Source organism: Notothenia rossii (genome assembly GCF_949606895.1).
Source record: "Notothenia rossii genome assembly, chromosome: 7".
NCBI lineage: Eukaryota > Metazoa > Chordata > Actinopteri > Perciformes > Nototheniidae > Notothenia > Notothenia rossii.
The window spans coordinates 45,422,073-45,434,503 of NC_136905.1; the positions used below are offsets into that span (position 1 = coordinate 45,422,073).

Consider the following 12,431-nt stretch of genomic DNA (forward strand, 5'->3'; position numbering starts at 1 on the left):
GTGTGTGGACTTTGCCACAGTCCTTACATGTTTATCACCCGACTAACACTTCTAGGAAGGTTTACTTACACAATAAAAATTAGGAAACATAGGATAAATTTGTCTCCAACAGGAGCAGATCTATTTAAAAAATAACACACTAAAACCAAAATAACACCACAAGCATTTTTTTTGTAAACACTGGCAAAAAAGAAAAAATTTACACAACCTGAATGTGTTTAGTGTTTTTGAATTGAGGCACCAGGCACTTAGTGCAGTAGATAGGTCTTCACCGTTTTGTTGCCAGCATCAGAGCACCTCCTGAGCACGGTGGCATCTTCCCCATAATACTTGGGAATGCATACGAGTGATGATGGGGGGGGACTGGTGGTGGTGCTGCAGGGACTTCACCCCTCATGTCTAAAGCAAGCTGCTCCCTTAATCAGAAGATGCAGAGGGAGGCTGAGTTAGCACTGGTGCAGACATCCGGCGGCGTAGCTTGGATGTTGATGGCTCAGGGGCAACTGTATGCTGATCTGATGCACGTCGTAGCTCGGATGAGGCAGATGTTGATGGCTTTGTTCCAGAAGCCATTTGATACTCGTCTTCATCACTGTGAAAACAAATGTGGAAAAAACAAAATCGATTACTTCACTGGCTTATTCTGTCAAAAATGTAACTCAAATCAAAAATAATTCTTCCATTTAGCGTGTGTGAAATACACATATATATATAGACTGGATTGATATACAATACAGCTTTATTTATATACTGCCGTGTTATAATCACGAAATACAATGAATCTATTGATAAGTGTTCACCAACACGATGTTCCCATTGTTTTCGTTTCTCACAGTACAATGTCTGTAGAATTACAAAACAGAATCCATTTGGCGTGTGTGGAATAACAGTTTATACCGTAATATTCGGACTATAAGCCGCGTCTTTTTTCCCATTTTTCGACCCTGCGGCTTATATAACGGTGCGGCTAATCTATGGATTTTTACAGCTAACGGACACTAGGGGACCTCCTAAATCTATGGATTTTACAGGTTACAGTCCACCACCTTTAACTCTATGGGCTCTATGGCCGGTCCGCGTCCCCCACCTTTAAGCGGCGGGCTCCAGCAGGAAAAGCTGGAGGCCGGAAAATAGTGAGACAGGTAGCGTGCAAAAGTAAAAGTGGAACCGAGAGTGGTACGAGAGACATAACGAGAGCAAGACAGACAGATATTACGAGAGCGAGACAGTTTGTCCCCCTACCACTGGTTGAAAACCACTGCTGTAGATCACTGCCGGTACGTGCGCTGGGAGCGCACCGTTTAAGTTTGAAAGTTGAAAAGTTTGTGTCTGAAACGCTATGTGATACAGTACAGTTTACACAACACAGTACATGTTCTGTAGTTACTATTGCTCTAAATGATAACACTTGAATACGTTATGCAAATATGCAACTTGTTTGTTGAAATGTTAATAAATGGGAACTTCCTCAAACAGCCATCTCTTTCCCGACAATCCCCTCTGTGCATGAACCCTTACATATGGTAATTAAACATTAGAACACCTGCGGTTTATAGTCCAGTGCGGCTTATATATGTACACATCATTCAATTTAGCTGCTGCGGCTTATATTCAGGTGCGCCTTATAGTCCGAAAATTACGGAATATACAGTGGGGCAAAAAAGTATTTAGTCAGCCACCAATTGTGCAAGTTCTCCCACTTAAAAAGATGAGAGAGGCCTGTAATGTTCATCCTAGGTATACCTAAACTATGAGAGACAGAATGAGAAAGAAAAAAAAAGAATTAAAAAAAGAATTTATTTGCAAATTATGATGGAAAATAAGTATTTGGTCAATAACAAAAGTTCATCTTAATACTTTGTTATATACCCTTTGTTGGCAATGACAGAGGTCAACCATTTTCTGTAAGTCTTCACAAGTTTTTCAAACACTGTTGCTGGTATTTTGGCCCATTCCTCCATGCAGATCTCCTCTAGAGCAGTGATGTTTTGGAGCTATCGCTGGGCAACACAGACTTTCAACTCCCTCCAAAGATTTTCTATGGGGTTGAGATCTGGAGACTGGCAAGGCCACTCCAGGACCTTGAAATGCTTCTTACGAAGCCACTCCTTTATTGCCCGGGCGGTGTGTTTGGGATCATTGTCATGCTGAAAGACCCAGCCACGTTTCATCTTCAATGCCCTTGCTGATGGAAGGAGGTTGTCACTCAATATCTCACGATACATGGCCCCATTTCATTCTTTCCTTTACACGGATCAGTCGTCCTGGTCCTTTTGCAGAAAAACAGCCCCAAAGCATGATGTTTCCACCCCCATATTTCACAGTAGGTATGGTGTTGTTTGGATGCAACTCAGCATTCTTTCTCCTCCAAACACGTTTAGTTGAGTTTTGACCAAAAAGCTATATTTTGGTTTCATCTGACCATATGACATTCTCCCAATCCTCTTCTGGATCATCTAAATGCTCTCTAGCAAACTTCAGACGGGCCTGGACATGTACTGGCTTAAGCAGGGGGACACGTCTGGCACTGCAGGATTTGAGTCCCTGGCGGCGTAGTGTGTTACTGGTGGTAGCCTTTGTTACTTTGGTCCCAGCTCTCTGCAGGTCATTGACTAGGTCCCAATTCTAGTTTCATCCCACACGACATCAATTCTGCTGACATGCTCCAGCTGAGACAGGATGTATGGTGAGAACGCTTTCTGCGCATAATAAAAAAACGTCTTAGCAGCACCAGGTCGTAGCATGTTCACAAGAGTAGCCCCATCAAGGATGAGGCATTAACTGTGTGGCGGGATGCATTCTCTTGTAAAGAAATCAGGTCCTCCAAACAGCCCACCAAGTCTGACTTGGTACCAGTTCTGAGCTTGCCCATTTGTGACAATGATGATGGACATGCCTGGTTTTCAAATGTATTATATTTCACGTAATTAATCCCAAAAAACTCATCCAGACTTCCATCACGTATCTCAGATACAATGTACAGCCTAGAGAACAGAGAACAGTCATTCTTCAGAGATGAGAGCTGTTGTTGGGACCTGGATTTATCTTGGACTGGAGGCTGGCTGAATAGAGGGAGGTTTTTCCTTTTAATGGGATCTTTGATGGGCTTTTTCTGTTCGACCAGGCGCTCACTGACATACAGTGGAGGAAATAAGTATTTAATCCCTGTTGTGAACTCCTCCGCTGTGGATGTAAAAAGGGTTGCAGTGGACAATGCAAATGTGTCAAGGCAGTAATTCAGTGCAGTGTCCTTTGCCAGTGTGGTGGACTGTGTTTTCAGAAATAACTCTGCATTTAGTTGAAAACCTGTAATATTTCATATATATTATGTAACATGTATTACTTAACCATAATAAATATGTTAATGGTTTACTGTGTATTTTGTTCCCTGAATACCAGATACATATAGTTAGCGACATTCTAGCATGTTGTAAATAGTACCATAGTACCCCATCCTTGAAAATGTAGGATTAGCCACCAGAATCAAGATCCCAGGTGATCTAGATCCTAAACTACTGGTAAAATAACAACCAATGGACAAATTTGCAATGGACCTATAGCCAAAAATCTTCCTTAGGGCATGCTCTAACAGTGTGCCAAATTTCATGCTTTTATCATCAAAAGCACAATTCTTTCAGATATTTCACATATCTGCTGGACTCTGACATTAACGATTAAACACATTTGTGCATTCTTTATAAATGCAAACTGAGTCAAGCCGACTCCGGATGTGGCGGTATGCACCTTAAAGTTGTTTGCAATCCGCCAAAAAACCGAGAGAAGAAGAAGAAGAAGAAGAAGAAGAAGAAGAAGAAGAAGAAGAAGAAGAAGAAGAAGAAAAAGAAAAAGAAGCCGACGTCAGGCGAGCTTTTTGAGACCTCCCCCGGCTGCGATCGGCTATTCTTGTCTACTTTCCAGGCGAGCCGCAGCTCGTCTCAAACAAGCCTAGAGGCTTGCTTAAACAGCACATTAGACAGCCTGAGCCCCGGACTGCAAAACTTTATATCTACTCTGCGGCTATGAATGTAATGATGGATTATCAGTAACAATTCTAAAGTGACTAAGAGACATTGGATTAACCTTGAGCAGCGTTTTTATTCCCTTGAACACGACTTTTGATCACAAAACAGCAACGGTAAGACATAATTATTGTTATGGTTTAGAACACTGTTGTTTTTTTCTTGCTCTGTTCTGGCTGCTAGCTCAGTGAGTTCGTGTCCAACAGTGATGATACTTATATCAAAATAATCTTAGGAGTATCAGCTTTCAGATGATATGTAGTTTGTGCAGAACATATTAAGTTTTAAAGATCGTTTTTGCTAGTTAGCACCGGAAGTAGCATCAGCCTGTTTTCACTAAGGGCTAATGCTAACGCTTCTTGTGAGACCTGTGTTTTGTTTCGGTAAAAATGGCTCATATCATCGGGTTGCTGAATTTGTTCCTGTTATTTGAGTATAAGACATTCATAGGTTTTTAAATATTAAGAAGCCCCCAGACGCTGTCTCCTGCAGTGACGCGTTTTTCCCCCCGGTATCGGGGGGGCTGGGCTTAAGAGGTTAACTATATTTCAATGATGTCCTGTGAATAATAAAAATCCAGCCACTGTACAGTTAAATGTCAAGGTATGTCCGACATTAAATATCCTTGAACCCTAGAAAACGGACAAAGGTCAAAGCATCCCACCCCCCTCAGTGTGCAGCTGCTCCACTGCTCCTGACATCAAACAGGACCATGGAACTGCCAGCCTCAGGCTTCCCACAAACACAGGGCTGACAGCCTGAGCAGGGGAACATGATGTGCTGCAGTGCCCACTGCCTTCAGGATGAACACCCCCTCACTCCACACATTCATGGGGAAATCATTTGTGAGTGTAGTGTTTGAGTTGTTGTGTGGCTCACCATGGAATTGCTGCCAACATTTCTTTTCATATTTTTTATCTTCACCCTTCTCAGTTCCACCTGTTCTTCAAATTTAGATTTCCGCCTTTAGTAACTGACAGTTATGGCAGTGAGTATCAAATCCAAGTCATGTTTTAGTGCATGGCCCCACATTGGGCGGGTGCAGGCAGCTAACTATCGCCTGATTTCTACGGTCAAAGTTCAGCAGAGTGGGATTCCACAAGATGCGAATTAGCATTGCTACAGTAAGCAAGTGTTGCAGAATGTATTTGAACGTGAGGCCAATATTTTGCCAATATGTATTTAACCGAATGTTTCTGTGCCCGCAAGATGTTCTTTGAGAAACCTTTGGATGACAGTACTGTCACTGCATTCATGTCTCGTGTGTGGGAGTGAGCCTACAGTCCATAGATGACTGACTGATGACATCTGCGACAGGTCAGATGCTGCTCTCTGACCTGTGACTCATCTCAGCTATTCACCCTGAGCTGATGTGTTGAATGAAAACAATGCCGGCTTTAAATGTGATGACATCAAAATCTGATTCCATTCCACAGTCTTTGTCATATCAGCCTTTATCCCATTTTTTGCCAGGTTGTTAATAAAACACATTTTAATGTCAATAAATGTTCCTTTTCAAGTAAACTTATGCAGGGGATCACAGGGATAAATCAATCACTGAGTGTAAGAGTTATCCCCTGTTCATCTTTGTCACATGACACAACAGTTTACAGCTTTACCAAAAAAAACACAAATAGGTACTAATTGAATTGTATGCACAGTAAATGTAATAGTTTTATGCTATGTGGACTGCACAATTATAGCGCTGTTGTGAGGTTGGACCCACATGATTCGGCTTTGTTGATGTTTCAGTTTTATAATAGCATCCTCTTACATTTGATCCTATTTTGAATAGGATCAAATCTTAACCACTGATTGTTTTAATGACCATTCTAAATTCTGGAAAACAATTAAATCACTTCAGAACAAGAAGGTTTCTAGTTTCCCACAAAAACTGAGGGTCAGTGATTGTTTTATTTCAGATTCAGATGGTATGTTTAATGCTTTCAATGCTCACTTCAAAAAGGCTGGTCACATTTTTGATGAGCAAAGGCATGACTCTCTGCATGGTTGTACTCACAGCCCTAGTCAAGAGATGAACTCCCCTGTTTTTGATTTAGCTTATTTCTCGGTCTCTGAAGTCTTACAGGGTTTGCACTCAATTTATCCTAAAAAGTCTGCCGGGCCTGACGGCCTCGACCCGTTCTTTTAAAAAATTGCAGCTCAGATTATAGCACAACCAGTAACTGATATTTGTAATCTCTCCCTGTCAACTCACACACTGCCAGCTGTGTGGGAGCAAGCTCTGGTATCGCCGCTCTCCCACGGAGTTGAATAACTATCGTCCTATCTCAAATCTGTCTGTGTTATCAAAGATTCTTGAGTCCCTAGTTTCTACTCAGCTAAAACTTTGTTTAAATTCACACAACATCCTCAGTGTTTCCCCTAGGTTTACTGCCTTGGCAGGGTGCGGGGGGGGGGGATTTGTTTTATCTTCTGGAGCAGAGAGAGGAGCTGTGGATTATTGATATTGATATCGTACAGTAACAAAGTATTTGTACATTAAAAAGTAATACAGTACAGTGTAACACTGTACTGTATTACTTTTATTCAAACTGTATTCCCTTCTTATCATGTAGCCTACACTTCTTCCTTTCATTGATACATTTAAATCACCTGACTACAGCATATAACATACCTGCTGCAACCCTGTGCTGCTGCTGCTTCTTTTTGCCTCATCCTCTATTGCTGGAGGCAGCTCCACCTCATCTGATCTCTGATATGAAAGCAATCGTGTTATGATCATATTGAGCTATTGGTGTGAGTCTAACATTAAACAAGCAGTCTGCTTGTCATACGTTGCTGACGATACATTTTAAGTGGCAATTTGTTGAGTCACTGCCGCTAAATGCCGTTAGCATCAAGCTAACAAATCCTGCATTAGCCTCACATAAACAGGTGTAGACAGAACATCCAATTATCCTGAGCTAATTTACTGAATAAACCAACTCACATCTCCTGTCTCTTTTTTCTCCCAACTCATTAGACTATTCTTCTGCTGGCGTTTCATTGTTGTTTTCTGTCAAATTCAATACTGTAGTTCAAAACCGCGGTGCCTGCTCACCATCTGTAAGCTATTTTTAGAATGCGCATGCTACGTTCGTTGTCGCGTTCACGCGCGTCCACCTGGGCAGGCTGTGTGTCCTTCTCCCGTGATGATAACGGCTTACGTTTAAAAAATAATAATAAACGAATTTGAAACTGGGGGGGGGGGACAGACACAAACGGGCAGACAGCAGATTTCGGGGCAATATTGCAGATGTGTTTGACTTTTTTAAACTTTGTTGTGTTCCTCCTTTCCTCCGCTCTTGTTTCTGATTGTGAGTGTGTGCATTCATTCGCCCTTCAGAAGCAGAGCGGAGGGAGAATGTGAATACGCAAATCAGTGGACACTGAAACATGGACATACATTGGATAAATAACATAGGCGTTTAGTTTATTTAATAAAAGAGCACATGTTCAATGTGAAAAGTGACCGTAGATAGATTACTTCAGTTGCAATTTGGTGCTATATATATATTTTTTTTAAATTAAAAAATTAAAAAAACACCTTGAATTTCAGGATGGGCGGGGGGCTCCGTTGGCAGGGCGCAGCGCCTCGCCAAGACAATGGTAGGGGAAACACTGATCCTTAACCCTACAGGGCTCAACGCTAACTTTTAAAAGTGGTTGCCAGGCTGGCAACCAGGCATCAGCTTTTGGTTGCAAAACTGAAAATATGGTTGCCATTTTTAGCCACCTTATATTTTAAATAATTAAGATACTATACAGTTATACATCAACTTAATAATGAAAATTTGACACAAAAGAATGTTCAAATGCTTTGCAATAAGTAGTTAACATAATTATTTGAAACTTAAGTGGTAGTAAACTTTTCCACCCTCAATTGCTGGTGTACAAAATACCAGTAGTCCAGCTGTTGTCATGTTCTTCAAAGATCCCTCACAAAGGAATTGAGCAAGTCACTAGTTTCTTTTTCATCCGTTGTCTCCCTTTCAAATGTGGGTTTTCTTGACCTTTGTGCTGACCCCCACCATAGATCCACTGGCCCTTCAGCATTGAAGTCTTGGATTGGCCAGACTAATATATTTCTAATGTTAAATAAATGAAAACCATTCACAGTTAAGAATTAGATATTAATTATTAATGCTTTAAATTACCTTTAATATGTCTAACTATATTTAAAATGTGTTACCTTTTTATAGAATACTTTCCTATGGGAAAGTTTCGTTTTGCACTTTTACTTTGGTATTAATAAGATCGGGACTCTTATTTTGAAGTGAATGGACAACATTCCTCTTTGCTTTTCGTTCGGGTTCACCTTGCGCTTTATCAGTTGAATCACTTTGAACATTCATTTGAGATGTTGACGGGTTGGCCGTCGGCCGAACTTTTGACCCCACAGTCAAACAACTTAATTTGCGTCGTCATTTTTTGTAAAACAAACACACGTCGCACCGCGCACGCGAGTAAACGTGCATCGCTTTCTGGCTCCGTAATGACAGATCACACCAATGCACGTGCAGCTTAACCCTAACCCAGGTTTCGACTGGTCACAACAATAATTAAATATCACTCTTAATACAACAAATAATTAACATTTAACTATTTTGGGGTGCACATTTTGCTGTTTGCTGTCCTTATTTCTTCATGTTAAAAACTGGTTGCCACTGATGGCAACCAAAGGCCAAGAAGTGGTTGACATTTTTTCTGAATGGTTGCCAATGGCAACCTGGCAACCGTTACTGTCGAGCCCTGCCCTATGCAATCTGGATTCAGATCAAAGCACAGCACTGTGACTGCCAGTCTGAAAGTCTTAGACGATATTAAGGCTGCTTTAGATAAAAAATCAGTTAGTGTTGCATTGTCTATTGACTTAGCCAAAGCATTTGACACTGTAGATCACCACATTGTGTCTAATATTATGTTGGTGTCTCGTTTCGGTCATAACGCCAATTACTGGTTTCAGAGTTATCTAACCGACCGTACTCAATGCGTCAGGTTGGGTAGTACTGTCTCTGACCCGGTCACCTTGGAGAAGGGAGTTCCACAGGGCTCTATTTTGGGGCCCTTGCTCTTTTTATTATATATAAACAATATTTGTAATCAGATGCAATTTTCTACCTATCATATGTATGCTGATGACACTATTGTATACTCATGTGCTTCTCCTCTGGATATGGCCGTTTCCAATTTAAAATCTGATTTTATCACGCTGCAGCATGCACTTCTTGATTCCAAACTGCTATTGAACAGTAAGAAAACCAAAGCAATGCTCTTTGCTCCCAAGTCAGCGTCCTCTTGCCTCTCCATTGACACCCTTGATGGCTTCTCCGTTGAGTTGGTCGATACCTACAAATATCTGGGCTTTTGGTTGGACAGTAATCTGCACTTTAAACATCATATTGAAGTTCTAACAAAAAAATTGAAATTCACTCTTGGCTTCCTTTTCAGACTTAAATGTTGTTTTTCAATTTCACCCCGTAAAAGGTTGGTCTCTGGCTTATTCCTTTCCCAGCTGGACTACGGTGATACCATTTATAGATTTGCCTGTCCCACTGTTTTGGCCAAACTTGACCCACTCTACCATGCTGCACTGCGATATATATCAAATGCACCCTATAGGACTCATCATTGCACACTGTATAGCCTAACTGGATTGGCTTGGAATGACCTTCAATCAAGCCTAAAACTGAGGGCGCTTGTCTCAATAGCATGTTTTAAATTGAAGTTGTCTGAAGTCCTTACCACCAGCTGCTCTTGCAGTAATAAGTAGTGTACAGGGCTCGACATTAAGGACTGCCCGATGGCCCGGGGCCATCTAGTATTTAGCTCGGGCAATGAAGCCTCACCTGCTGGTTGCCCGATCGGGCAATCTATTATGCCAGTATCATGCAGCTCACGGATCCAGTAATGAGTGACCCGACAATAAAACTAAACATATCTATAACTAGTTTAGGTAGTTTCAGAAGTAATTAAAATAGCTACGTGTGATATTCTAACCTGAAGTGTGTGTTTTGTTCCGCTCACCGCTGCATGTGATTATGCAGAGCTGCGTGTCGACTCGTCAGCAGCAGCTGATCTCTCTCTCCCGTCAGATTAGACTTCACTCGCGTTTATGTCCATATCGATCAGATCCAGCTAGTTCTAGCTAATGATATGACTACCTGCTTATTAAAAGACACCGAAACAATAAGTGTCGCTATGCAACTGGGTGAGGCCACAAAGTATAGCGCAGCATTATGCATTTGTTTACATGCCCACCGGAACCCCGAGGCATTACCAACAGATCAACGCACAATCAACCCATACAGGACATCTCTTTCTCCACATTAACTGTTAGACATTAGAATTGACTATTCTTGTCTGTCACATAAGTGGCGCAACTGAAGCGGTATTGCGCTAAAGGGCAATTATTTTGACCGAAGAGATTTAGATTTGCCGGCTAACGGGAACTCTGACGTCACCATGTTGTGTGCTTCGCGGATGCGCTCGGCTCCTCTCGACTGCTGCTCGGTCAGCTTCCGGATGAGGAGGCATTCGTTCGACCAACTTACAGTAGATAACATTACAAACATTTTTAACAGGGGCCATAATAGTGTAAATAATGTTTGTTTTGGCTGTTTTAACTGAATGTAATGTTTTCTACTTTTTTACATCTGGGAAGGCATTTGCCTTCATCAGATGTAAGTAGCTATAAGTATTTCTTATAGCTTTGCAGCCGGGCATGCAAGCGAGCAAACACAAACAAGAACAAACAAACAAGTGAAATGAAGAATAAAATTGAAATTGTACAATATAATATTGTGGTGGTTCATCTTATAATTCAGTCTAGAGAATTCACCAGACAGCATCTAAAACCTGCAAAAATCTAAATTTTCTAGGGGGAGGCCCCTCAAACCCTTCGTGCATTTCGTCTGCGCGTATTTTTCAAGGCAATCTCTATTGGGCTCAGGGCCATCTGTAAATTAGCTTAGATGGCCCACAGGGCCATCTCCCCAAATCCTTAATGTCATGCACTGGTGTACCTTTCTTACTGTCCTAATGTGCACAATGTAGTGACTGCTTTTCGTCTTTTTGTTCGTTGTTACGTTCTCTGTATTTTATATGTTTGTGTAAATGTATTATGTGTAACGTTGCTGCCTTCTTGGCCAGGTCAGCATTGAAAATAAGATTTTATCTCAATGCTTTTATCAGGTTGAATAAAGGTTAAATAAAAAAATAAAAAAATGTTGCTCTTCATCAGTAGAGCATCCTTCTGTTTCCCTGCCTAGTAAACCACATCCCTATGCAACCTATCATTCAAATGTGAGCTGTACACACCATCTGGTTGTTATAATTCAACCCTGTGAGTTTATCTGTCTGTCCGTCTGGCATTATTTCCCTCAATGAAGGTCAGATAGAAAGACAAAGACAAACTGCCTGTGTATAACAATCTGGTGATCGGCTCAAGTGCTAAATAGAGCAAGATTCATGTTAACTCATACACAATCAGGATTTCAGTGGACTCTGTAATGCATTTGGTGTTTATGGCCACAAACTGCAGCACCATTGTGAACTCTTTCAACAATATTCTAGTTCAGTAAACGTTTTGTCCAATATAGGCATGCAGTTCGAGCATGGAAGTCTTAAATACCCAAGATTCAATGGTTTCAACAATCTTTCACAGTCTTCATCAGAAAATGCACCAGCTCCATTTAGTGATAAAGTGAAACAATAAACCTGAGGGTACTTCTGAGTTGAATTTCTCACACAGGTTTGACCTCATTGTTGCTATATTATGTGGTGATAATCCGTTTATGTATGAAAAAGGTGCCAACCATAGAGTTAAACCCATAAATGTGGTATGTACAGAGATTTGAGATTTTCTTTGTATGGCAATTATTTCCGAAAATATCTGGTGCTTCTGTCTTTGAACTCACATACAAACTGATTTATGTCAATTATTTTCACAGCATATCTGCAACTCATGCATAAGCATGTGAGATTAGTGTAGGACTTAACATGTATCTGCAATGTGTTAGCCACAATACTTTTTTGTGACATAGGATGCTACCACCATTTACAATATCCCAAAGATACTCTATGTATACAGTCAGAGGCAAAGTAAATTGCTACATTCTGAAAAGCGAAGAACCTATTTGAGTACCTCTATCAACACCACAAAGGTTCTCAAAGTCAGTGTGAAACATGTACCCCAAGGGGCACCATGTTATGATGGAGCAGCAGCTGTGCAATTTAACGGTGATCTCTGTATGTCATTCTGCCAGCTTCATATGTGGCTTAGCTTAAAGCATATATGCGTGTCAGTGTAGCTTTCACAACAAAAGATGAATATTTAGCCGTTGATTGACTTAGCCTTTCAATATTCATGTTTACTGTTGTTCCATACCAGTCCTAGCTCCAGGTCCA

The 12,431-nt window shown here is 41.1% G+C and overlaps 1 protein-coding gene across 2 annotated transcripts in view; it reads left to right on the forward strand.

Moving 5' to 3' along the window:
* Nucleotides 1-12,431, forward strand: part of ncalda (neurocalcin delta a) — a 163,499-nt gene that overhangs the window by 13,402 nt on the left and 137,666 nt on the right. The gene's annotated exons all lie outside the window — the stretch shown is intronic.